The following is a 13,638-nucleotide window of genomic DNA, read 5'->3' as shown; positions in this document are numbered from 1 at the left end:
TGGTGATGTCACACAGTGAGCACAGTGCAGTCACACAGTCTAAGTAGCAGGTTAGTGTGTGATTGGATAGTGATGTCACACAGTGAGCACAGTCACACAGTCTAGGTAGCAGGTTAGTGTGTAATTGGATGGTGATGTCACAGGGTGAGCGCTGCGATGTCACACAGTCTATGTAGCAAGTTAGTCTGTGACTGGATAGTTATGTCTTCTCACCAGTAACCAGTGTTAGATCTAAAATTCTGACCCAAGTCTGCCTGTGGTGTCAAGTATATCTGGAAGCGCTTCAATCAGCTGGAGAGAATTGACACAGACCAAGTTCTGTATACAAGGAATATTCTCTAGTTTATTGATACAAAGATACAGGTTTTTATAGGCTACTGAATAAATGAATCCTACGTCATATGCATACAATAGTTTATACCACTAGTTTATGAGAAGCGCTACTGATTAACTTTCTCACGTATTCTTGAGGTGTTTACTTTTCTCCCCCTTCTAAGGACAGATGAGCCTATTATTTCTTATCTCAAGGGGAGTTGGAGATATGCTATGTGTAACACCATGGATACAGCTCCCATACTACCAGCTGGATATGAAGCTCATTATTGTTTTCATAACTGGTTACATTCTTCAGGTGTTCCCTATTAGTTCAACTTCAAGGCCATAGGCTCACATATTGCAAAACTGCAAGTTAACAGAAAAATGAATAATCTCTTCTAGCAAATAATATTTCTATACAAGTTACAATAAAATGGCTGAACAAAGGCCTTATGAGGCCTTAACAAAAAATCATATTTAACATTTCCCATCTTTTATTCAATTTTCGACCCTTTCTCCTCCTACCTACCTAATCCTATCTATAGAACCACATTCTTAATAAGCAGGTACTTATACACATGTAGGAGGCCACATGCATAGAGTTGGTCCCCTTAGGAATCTGTCAACTCATCCCCCACTAATAAGCCTGTGATCCTCCCTGTCCTAACTTGATTTATGAGGAGATGCATTTTGGCAAATGTCCATGTCTAGAAAAGATGGTTTCTTAGAAGATGGTTTCTTAAAAGATGGTTTCTTAGTAGGTAGTTAATGAGTCTATAGTAGTTCTGCAGGCCTTGCATGTCCTTTGTTCAATCTTTAGTAGTTTCTTGTTGCAAACTCTGCAGTTCTTTGGCTTTGCTAGTCCAAATAATTCATGACACTCATAGTCTGGTCAGGTTTCAGAAGTAATTTCTGTGATCATCAGAGGTTCGGGATTTTCAGTGGTTCCCTTTTTGGAGAGACAACAATCAAGTGTCAGTAACTTCTTAATCAGCCATATATTTAGTTTCATTATCACCTATACGATCAACAGGATTGCCAAACCATTTGCTACTAATGCCAATATTTCCAATATCCAACATGAATCATTACTGACAACTTTACCAATGAGGTTATGCATCTGCACAAAGACATTTTCAGAGTTTACTCTACTATGAGTGCAAATTGTTGAGCACTCCTTCCCATATGTTTCTCACAGTGGCATAGGCAATATGTCACTTAACTGTCTGTTTCATACTGGGTTAGGGAGGCCTTAATCCCTACTTCAGTCACAATTATTCTGGCAAGACATATCAATACAATGAGACAGTCATTTCTATTTATCAGAACAAGACTCCCCTGATTTGAAGACTTTGCAGTGTTATGCGTGAATCCAGGTGTCTCTTTCCTGTACTTTCACTGCCATGGGAGTCGTCAACAGGACTTGATAAGGACCCTTGTATCTGGGTTCAAGACTTCTCCTGATGTGCTTTCTCACGACCACCCAGCCCCCCAGGGTGCAGTTTATGGGTACCTGTATCAAAATTAGGGTTTGCAATGGAGGAGAATATTTGACCATGTATTTCAGTTAGTTGTTTCTATAATAAGGCAACATAATTCAACAAATCACTATATACATGGTGTAGTTGCTATGGAAAATAACAGCCTGTTCTGTTTGCTGTGCCAAACAATATCTCATATGGTGTTAAACCTGTGTCTTTCCTAGCAGTATTTTTTACTGAGTGCAGGTAAACATGAGATCCATGGCAGACCTGTTTCAGCCATTATTTTCTGCATTTTCAATTTCAGTGTACCATTAAGGCGCTCCATACATCCTGAACTTTGGGATCTGTAGGGGGTGTGATAGTTTCTGGAATCCTTGCCCCGTAAAGTGTATCCCTCTGTCACTTACAATGACCTCTGGTACACCATATCATCAGATTACCTCATTCGCAATTTTCTTGGCTAATGCTTTAGCATTTGCTTTTCTATACAGCCATGTCTCCAGCCAGTGACTAAAGAAGTTGACACAGACAAGCACATTCTCAAAGCCCGAGCATTTGGGAAGTTATAAAGTCTATCTGTATCCTCTTATAGGGATATTATGTCTGGGGTGTGCTTTTCCATAGGACAGACTTACTCGGGTTACTTTGTGCACAGACTAGGCATTCTGCCACTAACGACTGTGCTGCTTGGGCGAACCCTGGTACTATCCATAAGCTGCTAGTGAGTACAACCATAGCATCTTTTCCCAGATGCACTTTCTCGTGTGCTATATTGGCCATAATGGGATAAACTACTTTTGGCAGACACAAACGCTGACCTTTACACCACTCCTTGCACTTCTAGTGCTCCATGTATTGCCCAAGTCTTTTTCTTATTTTCTGTTGCTTGTCTTTCCATAAGTTGGAGTGTGCTCTGGTCAAACAGGGGTCAGGGGGTCACCATGTAAATAGACTCCCCTTGGGGTACTGGGGCTATGGCGGCTTCTCGTGCGGCCTGGTCTATTTCACTTAGCTTCGGGGGTAGTATCTCTGTGTGTGTCTTCACCTTCATCACTGTTTGGAGGACAGCTGGAATGCAGTGAACAGTGCCCTGGTATGTTCATCATATTGACTGGTTTGCTTGCTGAACCCATAAGGTCCCTACTTTTCCATACAGGGCCATAATCATGCGCAATTACAAATGCATAACTTGAATCAGTGTAAATATTTACTCTTTGTCCTTTTGCATATATGCATGCAAGTGTCAGGGCCTTTAGTTCAGCTTCTTGTGCCGACATGTGACTCGGTAGAGTCTGTTGAATCACTATTTCTGTGTGTGTGGTTACAGCACACCCTGTATACGGGACAGGATCTATGTGATAGTGTGAACCATCTACAAAAAGAGTGATGTCTGCATCTGGTAATGGTTTATCTTTAATGTGAGATAAAACCAGAGATTCTTGTTTCATTAGTTCTATGCAATCATGTTCAGAAAAATTTTGTTTGCATTTTTTTTTTTTCCTTTCTTTCTGTTCAAGCTGGAATGGAATTCCCCCAAATCCCTAGGGTAACCCCAATATATACAGGTACTTCTCCCATCTTTTGAAACTTGCTGCAATAAGGCAGCAGGATTCAACATTGTGCACTGCTTAAGTGTAACGTTACTGGGAGTAAGCAGTGCTACTTCATTAGGATAGGCTTCAGTAAGGAGCATGTGGAATCCAAGGAAAAGGTTCTTGGTTTCTGAGTTCCACAAAGTTTACACTCATTAGATGGAGTGTACAGTACAACGGTTAAGACAGATGTGGTAACTTTAATTCTTCTGGAAGAGAAACACTTAGCTTAAATAACCTGTTAATAAGCCACATCATCAGTTCTATTAGTGTATATAATAATGTGTTGGGCCACAATACTCACAAACACATTCCTGCATTGGGTGTAAACCCCTGTAGTCATGGGTTGCTCTTTTCTTTATTTGGTTGGGTTAAACTTTCATATTAGAATTTTCTAATTATGTATAATGATCTATACATTACTATGGGCCTGAGTCTGGTTCTTCCAAACTTGGCTTTCCTTTCTAGTCTAGTACACATCTACAGCGCACAGCAAAGGAAAATAACGTGCAATCTATATTCCTCCTGCTAATATCAATGAACTCCCCTCTCTGGTCTCCCTTGGACCTTTAAAAAACTTAAAATACAGTTTACTCAGATTCCCCTTGTCTGAAGGTCTTAACATATATCTGTGAACATGAGAGGCTCTGGGGCCTCTTGTGCTTCCTTTTTTTTTTTTTGTCTTCTAATAAAAAAGGAAAGGGAGGAAGAAAATACACAGTGCGCTCGACAAGTGTTATATGTCACTCATTTCACAATAGGAGGGAATGTCCTTTGTGCTGTATATCTTCATACTTAGTAAATCTGGCCGGTAACAAATGTTTTGCTTGTGCTTGGTTTCTGTCACAACGTACGATACCGTTAAGGTAACTGGGTGTCCTAGCACAATATTTATACTCTTTTCAAGCACTAAAGCAGAGTAGTATGCAAGTGACCTTAGCTTGCGACCATGTATTTGTGTCAGTACTCTTTGTACATGTGCACTGACTTCATAACAAAATAATGTGAAAGGCTTGTCATAATCTGGCAAAGCCAGTGCTGGCGCTGAAGTTATTTCAGCTTAAAATTGGTTAAACATTTGGTTCTGCTCAGAGGAGAGTATAAATGGCTTGCTATGATCCAGAAGTGCTAATGCAGGAGCACATACAATTGCTCTTAAAGTCTTAAATCTTTTTCATTTCTGTAAAAATATAGAATTCCCATCAATGCATTACCATACCCACAATAAAAAGAATTATTTACAGTATATGACAATTATAGCACAGTAAATAAGGGCAGTAAATGTCTTTACAAACACTGATTTACTCAAAACTGTAATGAGGATACAAATAAAAACCTTTTGCTTTCTGCACATACAGAAAAACCACCTAGTTCATGCATTTGCTATGCGAATAGCACATAAACTCTAATATCTCTTTCCAAAACAAGGTAATCATTACTCAGAAGAGTTTACGTTATTTAAATCCTTCATTAGTTTATACTTATGTTTGTTGTGGTGCAAAGATGGTGCATTGGAAGTTAAATCAATGCAATCTGGATTGCCTAATGGGTCTTTGCAGCTGGAGACCTGTGAATAAAAAAAACTTTTGCATAGAGATTAACATTTATTTACTAGGAATTACTGTAACTGTAACATGCGTGTATACTGTTATCAGGTAACCAGTGAACAGCTGCTAAAAGCTTAACTGTGACGCTATGCGTTCCATGCCTTGATTTCCTCAAAGGGGCAGTCCCTAATTTCACAAATAGAGAATGTCAAAGTGACGAGACCTGGGCGAGTGTTCAAAACCACTCCTTTCTTATCATCTCTTAGTACAGCCCTTTTAAATGACACTAATTAAATTTCCGGGTTTAGAAACATTCAATCTGGAATCTTGGTTCCAAGTATTCAACCATTTTAAAAGCAGCACTGTCTCATAAATCAGAGTACTCTCGTTAGACACAATACATTGTGTCTGTAAATCATTCAACATTTTCTCAACAAAATCTCTCTCCCGTGACCAAATATTCACACATATTTCTAGATTCTGTGATTTTCGTGTTCAAAGTAAAAATATATTCACTTAAGTCTCGCTCACAGACGACATTTTATCTCGTAACATTTCTTTAAAGGCATAACAAACCCTCCTGATTTCTGAGAACATTCATCAGCGCCATTTTAACACAGATAAAAACAGCATGTAAGCTCACTCCCACAATTCTCAACTTCATTAAAGAGAAAGCTATATTTCTGAACTTCAGAAACAAAATTATTTTGTTCAAATACAGAAACGGCTTGTTGGATCCCAGCCAGCTTTGTTTTGACACTAGTACTTATAGTGATAATGTACATTATTTACAATCTTGTCCGTGCAATCGGACCAAACATTTTAAAACTTCTTTTGTATCTTTTTAAAAGCTTATCATTAAGCAATGAATGTACAACTTTTTCAACCTTGAAACATGTCTCTTGTAAAAAACGGACAAGACAGACAAACATTGTGATTTAAAGTAAATCAAACATCTCCCTTATAGAGCACTAAGACAGAGAACAAACAATGTGAATTATCACGGATCTCTCTCACACGCAGTAAGACGGAGACAAAACTCACATACAGAGAAAGAAAACTTAACTGACATCTTCCAGCCTACTGCTGTGGAACTACAAGTCCCAGCATTACACTAAATACAAGTTAGCTTCAACATGTTATCATCAATCAGCACTCCGGACACATTTTTTCAATTTTACATACATTGTCAAAAAACAAAAAACAGTGTGCTTCTTATCTCAACACACTGAAATCATTTACACAGAATAAGGGAGGGGCACATTTCACTTATTCAGCTGCACAGGATCAAACATACATTTATAATATACAACCTACTTGATTCATTATTCAGCTTCCGATGCATTTAGCATATCCACATATATTTCGACTTTTCAGATCTCTTAACTTTCCTGTGCCACCTCAAACAATCTCTTGGGGTTTGATCTCAATACCCCTTTGTTCTTGTCACATTACCACTTGCAACACCTTTGTTTCTCCATCCACACATATCTTTGGCTATCCCCGCTTTCTTGAAAAATTCCCTGCAGACCTTCTACTCCCCCATTTCCTTAAGTCTTTGTGCATCATATCTATGAGGGAGCTGCTGTCATTTGTTTACTATCTATATTACTCGTATTGACAGTATTCTGTTGAGTCCAAATCGGGACTCTTATCTAGTTTCTGTGGGTTGTCCTTGCACTGGACGTCCCGTTCTGTGGACTCCTTGTACTGGATGTCCGTGCTAAATAGCTTCTTTGACAGTATCTGGGACGAAGGTCTTTTGGAAATCTCTCTTACACAATTTGGGCAGATTACAGAATCTCCCTTCTTTGATATACCTCTGGGGATGGTGTCTAAAATGTTCACTCAATGTTCAAAACAATAACTCTCTAAATCCCTCTATTCCATTACATGCTTCTTTGATCAATGTCTTATGTGACTTTTATGCTTTATACATCATACATAGGTACAAACACATGCACTCAAAATTCAATCATCTTTCAAAAATCTAATCAACAATACAATTACAGTAAACAAATTGGGTTAATACTGTATTATATTAATCAGATGATACTTGAGACTCACAAATTCGCGTGTCAGGTGCCTCAGACAGACATGAGGTGACCCAGACTAGGAAGACCAACGAGTAGAAATCTACTGACCGCGGATGTTGGGGTTCAATGTGCTGGGAAACCTCCGTTGTCTGTCTTGTAGCCTGCTGGACAGCGAATCTCTGTGGCGACCTCCAAGTTGTTAGATCTAAAATTCTGACCCAAGTCTGCCTGTGGTGTCAAGTATATCTGGAAGCGCTTCAATCAGCTGGAGAGAATTGACACAGACCAAGTTCTGTATACAAGGAATATTCTCTAGTTTATTGATACAAAGATACAGGTTTTTATAGGCTACTGAATAAATGAATCCTACGTCATATGCATACAATAGTTTATACCACTAGTTTATGAGAAGCGCTACTGATTAACTTTCTCACGTATTCTTGAGGTGTTTACTTTTCTCCCCCTTCTAAGGACAGATGAGCCTATTATTTCTTATCTCAAGGGGAGTTGGAGATATGCTATGTGTAACACCATGGATACAGCTCCCATACTACCAGCTGGATATGAAGCTCATTATTGTTTTCATAACTGGTTACATTCTTCAGGTGTTCCCTATTAGTTCAACTTCAAGGCCATAGGCTCACATATTGCAAAACTGCAAGTTAACAGAAAAATGAATAATCTCTTCTAGCAAATAATATTTCTATACAAGTTACAATAAAATGGCTGAACAAAGGCCTTATGAGGCCTTAACAAAAAATCATATTTAACACCAGCCATGAGTCAGCTTACTGCTTTTGGTTGGTAAGTACTTCATGCTGCTGCTCTAATCTCATAATGGCATCTTGTGCACCTCTATAAAGCCCTGGCTAGCTCTTGGATGTTTACATACCTGCAAATGCTGGTTTTACAGCAATGTCTGTTACGTATGGATGCAGATGTTGTTGCATGATGATGCAATAGAAATAACATTAATCTGGGTGCCAGAGCATCTTTATATTGCAAATATAACTCTGTATTTTCACACCTCCCCCACACCGGTTCAGTACTTGGATTGCAGATAATAAAGTAACTATGTACATGACCTGTCTCCTCAGCTCTTCAGCGGGTGACACGGTAACGTTTGCAGTTACAAACTAGACAGCTCCTTAGTCTCCTGCACATTTACTCAGCGCACTACTCACAGTAAGCAATTCAGCTGCATTTGTGCCAGTTGTCGTATTACATACTAGGTTCTTCTGGGCTTAGTAGTTCTATGGAGTTTAGATGTAGACTCATTGTTGGTAACTTCAGGACAGCCCGGCGTCTTCTCTTGAACCAGTCCTGGGTGCTTTCTGAAATGCGTTTGGGGTCATTTTCCTGCTGGAAGACCCATAACATAGACCCAGCTTTCTGATACTGCGGTCTATGCATCAGTTAGATGCGGTGCAACTAAATATGCATCGCTGCACATCGCAGAGATGCATATTTATGCACTGCTGGAATGCATCATGCTGGGGCTACTCTGGGAGCCTCGGCGAAAGGAGGATGCGCACAGCACTAACCTTGTATCGGATTCTTCGAAACTGAAGAGGCTTCAGCAGAATCCCATAGGAAATGACAGATAACGCCATCCTGAGATGGCGTTATCTGCCTGTGCAATGCACAGCCTATCAAAGCTTGGTGCATTGCAGAACTTTGCAGTTACCATAGTAATCTATGGGGACTGTGACGCTGAACTGTATTTGCCTCACAGAAATCTCCTCCGTTAGGCAGCTCATGCATAGGAAACATAATTAAAGGATGCGGGAAAAGTCATTTCCGCATCTTTTAAGTGTTCATTGAGCTTGATGGATAGACCCCACTGTGTTTAACATTGTGCTGCTGGTAGTCTCCAGATGTTATGTTGCCATGCACAGGTTCCAGGCACCCAGTGCTAGATGCAGCACATCAGCCCCGAAACATCACTGAACCTCCTCCATGTTAGACTGTAAGGAAGGTGTTATTTTCACTGAAAGGTTCATTTTGCTTTCTGTAAACATAGGGATGATGTGCTCTACTAAAAACCTCTGATTTGGTCTCATCTGTCCTCGGGAGATTCTCTCAAAAGAAATTTGGCTTGTTCGGGTTATTTTGGCAAACTCCAGTCAGGTTTCTTAAGTCTCTCTCTCAGCAGAGGGGCTCCCTGGGCCTCCTACCATAAAACCCCCTTAAACTTATGTTTGAAGCTCAGCTTGAATCTGTTTGGCGTTTCCTCAAGGTGCTTTCTCCACCCTTTGAATAATCCTGTGCTGCAATCTTCTATCAAGTTTTCTCTAGCGGCTGTAAATGCAGAGAGCGGACAGACGCACACAGACTTCCTACCTTGTCCACGATTGGTCCACCTACCGTTTGTATGGACCCCTCAGCGCGGCTCCCCACACCGCTTCATTCTATGGAAGAAACCAGACAGATTACTGACGGGCAGGTGTACGAGGTGACGGCCAGCGGCAGAGACTTTTCACTCTACTCCTATCCCCGACAACTCGATTTGATCTGGGCCTAATAAAGGGTGCCAATAATTTTGTCCAGCTCGTTTAAGGATTTCTATTTGAAATAAGCTGCAACTTAGTAAATGTTTCTGCTTTTGTGTTTTATTCCACTGCAAACCAAAGAAATATATATGAGGATACCAAAATATTTTTACATTTCAACAATTTTGTGGAAGAAATGGTGCATTATTATAAAAAACTGCAAGGATGCCAGTATGTCCGGCTGCATATCACTCAATGCTAGGGAAGTCTTTCATTTGACAAGGGAATTGCTGTTCGACATAGACCATGTGCTATTACTTACAGAACACATAATTATGCATCTTGTGTCTCTGCAACTGTACTGTTAATTAGCTATGTTCCTGTACGCAGAGTGCTAGTTGTTTGCTTTAATCAGGGATTATGTAACTGATCATGGGAACTATTGCAGCAATGTTTGTATACATAAATTTATCAAATTTATGTTCCTTTTGGCATGTGAAGTATGATTTTCTACCACTAGATGGCACTCTGACACAACAATCCAAGGAATAATATTCATCACTAATAGCCATGTACTTTTCCAAAGTATGCTAAACCTTTCATGAATTAGCTGTGCTTGTATTAGATCACATTTTATTACAGATAAGAGACTGGGAACAAAGACATGTAGAGCAATTTTATTGTTTGCCAACGGGAACAAATCATATATTTTTTTTACATGTGTTATAATCAGCAACAAATCTGTTCCGATGAATGTTTTTGTTTACTGCATTGCTTCTCAATGAAAAACATCTCATTGTGCACAATGTTTTTAGAATCTGTAAAACACAATTCTTGTCAACCTTTATTAATAAACTATAGCACCAAAATATTCCACAGAGCTGTAAACTTAGAGAACATTATTCATATCGGTCCCTGCCTCAGTGTAGTGGGAGTTAGTGTCAATCTGCTGTTGTAAAGCCAGCACAATTTAATAATGCATAAAGAGGGTTTACTGTATGAAAACATAATTCTATTGCAAATATGAGTTCATTCTGGGCAAAAGTATCTAAAAAAATACTTTATACTGGTGTTTCCTAAACCCAGTCCTCGGGGCGCCCTAACAGAACAGATTTCCAGGTCACAAGTGAAATAATTGTTACTACCTGTGGATGTTTAAAAATGTGTCAGTCATTGCTGAATACATCTGTCTGGCAAGGAGAAATACAAAACATGCTCTGTTAGGGGTCCCTGAGGACCGCATTTGGGAAACACTCCTTTCTACAATAAAGTGTATAGACAAAATATATTAATCCTAGGTGAAATAAATGAATAATATTTGTTATGCCAAAAAAAATAAGGTCATGGCTTACAAAAGAAAAAATACCAGATTTATTACATTTCCTCAAGTTCAATATGATGATTTTATATTGTGACACTGGGTTAAAGGGCAACTACATCCAGAAATGATGCTCTCAACTAAAATTATTATGCAGAGCACTACAACTTACTGCTATAGCTTCTGGCATTGGAAATAAGAAAGGGCCTTATCTCTGTGCTTGAACTGTCCCAATATATATATATATATATATATATATATATATATATATATATATATATATATATATATATATATCTAATAGTAATATTTTCTGTTGTAAATGCTGTATGTTCCTTTTGGCTTTTCCATTACCATGAAAATTCAGTATAATTAACTAAATGACCTCTAGATGGCAGCAAAGACCAGTCAGACGGATTCTAGGTCTGTGGTCTTTTCAGCTACTCAGCTTGTGTGAGACGTAAACAGCAGATATTTCCATCTCTGTTTACATAATAAAGGATGAAGCATGGAATATATCATCTAACATGACAACATGATAATATTCTCATTACCAATGGTCTCAAGTTATAAACAATTTCTCTGGATAGCAGATACTACCACATTAAATAATAAATTAAAACAATGATTGACCTTTGAACTAGTAATAGTACAATTGCAAAACCTTTACAGTTTTGCAATCTAGAAAATTAGTCATGTCCTAATTAACAGTCACACCTAATACAATATTAACAGTAACTTGCTTTCTTGGTTATTAGCAAAACTAAAGATGATATCATCCCTATCCACTAGATGGCAGCAAAGCTACACAACATTATTTTTGAGACACCCTTTGAATTAAAAAACTATTCCAAATTTTTTTTTCCAACCAGCGCAGTTTACCGGAATTAAGTTTTTTTGCTTTTGACATAGCACATTTTTCAAACACTTAACTTTTGTTTCTTGTACTTTATAAACCTCTGCATGCTCCAGATATATTGGCAGAGGTACTTAGGTTTTTAGAAAAAAGTAACTGAGGGCAGTGACAATATTCTAGGAGAGCAATGGCTTTAAAACTTTAGTCGCTCAGTTACTTATTCATTCATTGAAAAAGGCTTTAAAGGAGCAACAGTCTTTTGCTTTCCCACTGTCTTTGCATCACAGGGAAGAGAAGTTTTCAAAACCCTCAAGCTCAGTGTATTAGTTTCTATCCTGCTAGTTTCGTTCTAGTTACTAACTTTGTACTTTGAGTCAATACTTCTGCAAAAGCCCAGTGCCATGCATTTATCTCAGCAGGTTTAAAGACATGTTAGACCTTTTCCGCTTACAATTTTAGAGGTTAAATTTTGCCAGCACAACTGTTAAAAGGCAACATTACAGGAAGACATAGTTGGCAATTGACCTGACAACCTGGTTCTATCCCATTGACCAACTCAGTCAGAGAGATCATAGCAGTTAGAGTTAAATTAAGTCCTCCACAGAAGGTTTGACCTAGTACATGGTGCAGAGGGTATTACGGCAATAAAGATATATTTAGTGGTCTGTAGAAAAACACAAACAGATATGGGATCTGTTATCTGAAACCTGTCACCCAGAAAGGTTCTGAGACCATACAGTAAATCATTACTGTTGTTTGTATAATAGATATGGTCACTCAGAGTTTACACTGTGAGGAGCACTGCTAAACAACAAAGGGGGGAAATGACATTGATAACTTATAAATGCAGCTTAGTAAAAACCCACAACTGTGGGTGGAATGTGCTGTACACATCACCAAAGACCTTCAGCGCTGCTCAATGATACATTTTGCATCATCGCACAGTGGTCAGTGGTCAGTGATGATGCAAATAGCTCCCAGATATCTGGGGGAATTGCAGCCTTTCCCAGGGATCTGGGAGCCCACTGGACATTCCTGGAGGGTTGGTATGTGTGCAGATAATAAATTCCACATCTGAACTTGACATCGGTAGTATTATGAAAAATGTTATATATTTGGTGCAGGGTAGCAGTATATGCTCAGCATCCACATTATTTTCATCTAAAAATTCCATGGAGTACGAAATGGAAGCGGGTTAAGTAGATCTGAGTATAGCTAACATAGTGGCGTTGTGTGCTAAGAGGAAAACACATAGCAAGGGGATGAAAAGGGAAACACAAAATTCAGTACAGTAAACCGCAGCACAAACAGATACTGTATATACAAACGACACATCCATAAGTACATAAGTAGTATGTTTATTTATCTAACTACATAATGTATGTGCAACAGAGCCTCTGGAGGGTTTAGGCCACACCCCCAGTGACGACAGGCAGAGGTCACCGAGAAAAGATGAAGCTGAGGCACCTCATGGGAAAGCAGTAGGAGGTGACTTGAGCAATGACATCACCAAAGTGGGAGGGGCAAAGTGGCAAGGTATGAAAGCGCCCAGCTCGCGTTTGGCTGATCAAACGCCTTTGTTATTATTATATGTGTTGTAATAGAGAAGGATTCAGGACAGCAAGTTTGCGGCAGTTGCTGCATAGAAAAGTGGTATTGTGTCAGGTGTCATATATGTGCTTTTGTTTTGCGCAGACTTTTACCTGTGTGTCCTCTGCATGTTTTCCATTGGCTATTAGTTTGGCTCCAAACTTGAAAAGGCACTTCCCCCTTCTCCTCAGTGCCTGTTGATCAAGTTACCTGCCTGATTAGACTTCGTCTTGTCTCCTGAGAGTTTACCTTGGATCCTCAGCGCCTCCCTGTCCTCGTTACCTGGCGGGCTGGACTGTTCATGTTGCACCTGTCTCCATTGTGCCGCTATACTACTGGCTCAACCGCTTAAGCTGCACTTGTCTCCGTTACTCTGCTGGCTGAACTGCTCAAGCTGCACCTGCCTCC

General features: G+C 39.3%; 2 long non-coding RNA genes across 2 annotated transcripts; both read right to left on the bottom strand.

The window, feature by feature from the left end:
• Window positions 1–316: 316 nt before the first annotated feature.
• On the bottom strand, window positions 317–7,745 carry LOC142139485 (uncharacterized). Its single transcript, XR_012688216.1, has 2 exons — window positions 7,006–7,745; window positions 317–1,828 (listed from the first exon to the last, which is right to left on the bottom strand). It is a non-coding gene; the product is annotated as an uncharacterized LOC142139485 (long non-coding RNA).
• On the bottom strand, window positions 4,035–6,994 carry LOC142139486 (uncharacterized). Its single transcript, XR_012688217.1, has 2 exons — window positions 6,256–6,994; window positions 4,035–4,958 (listed from the first exon to the last, which is right to left on the bottom strand). It is a non-coding gene; the product is annotated as an uncharacterized LOC142139486 (long non-coding RNA).
• Window positions 7,746–13,638: the final 5,893 nt, after the last annotated feature.

The sequence above is a fragment of the Mixophyes fleayi genome, chromosome 2 (genome assembly GCF_038048845.1).
Source record: "Mixophyes fleayi isolate aMixFle1 chromosome 2, aMixFle1.hap1, whole genome shotgun sequence".
NCBI lineage: Eukaryota > Metazoa > Chordata > Amphibia > Anura > Limnodynastidae > Mixophyes > Mixophyes fleayi.
This window is presented reverse-complemented; position numbering and strand designations above follow the sequence as displayed.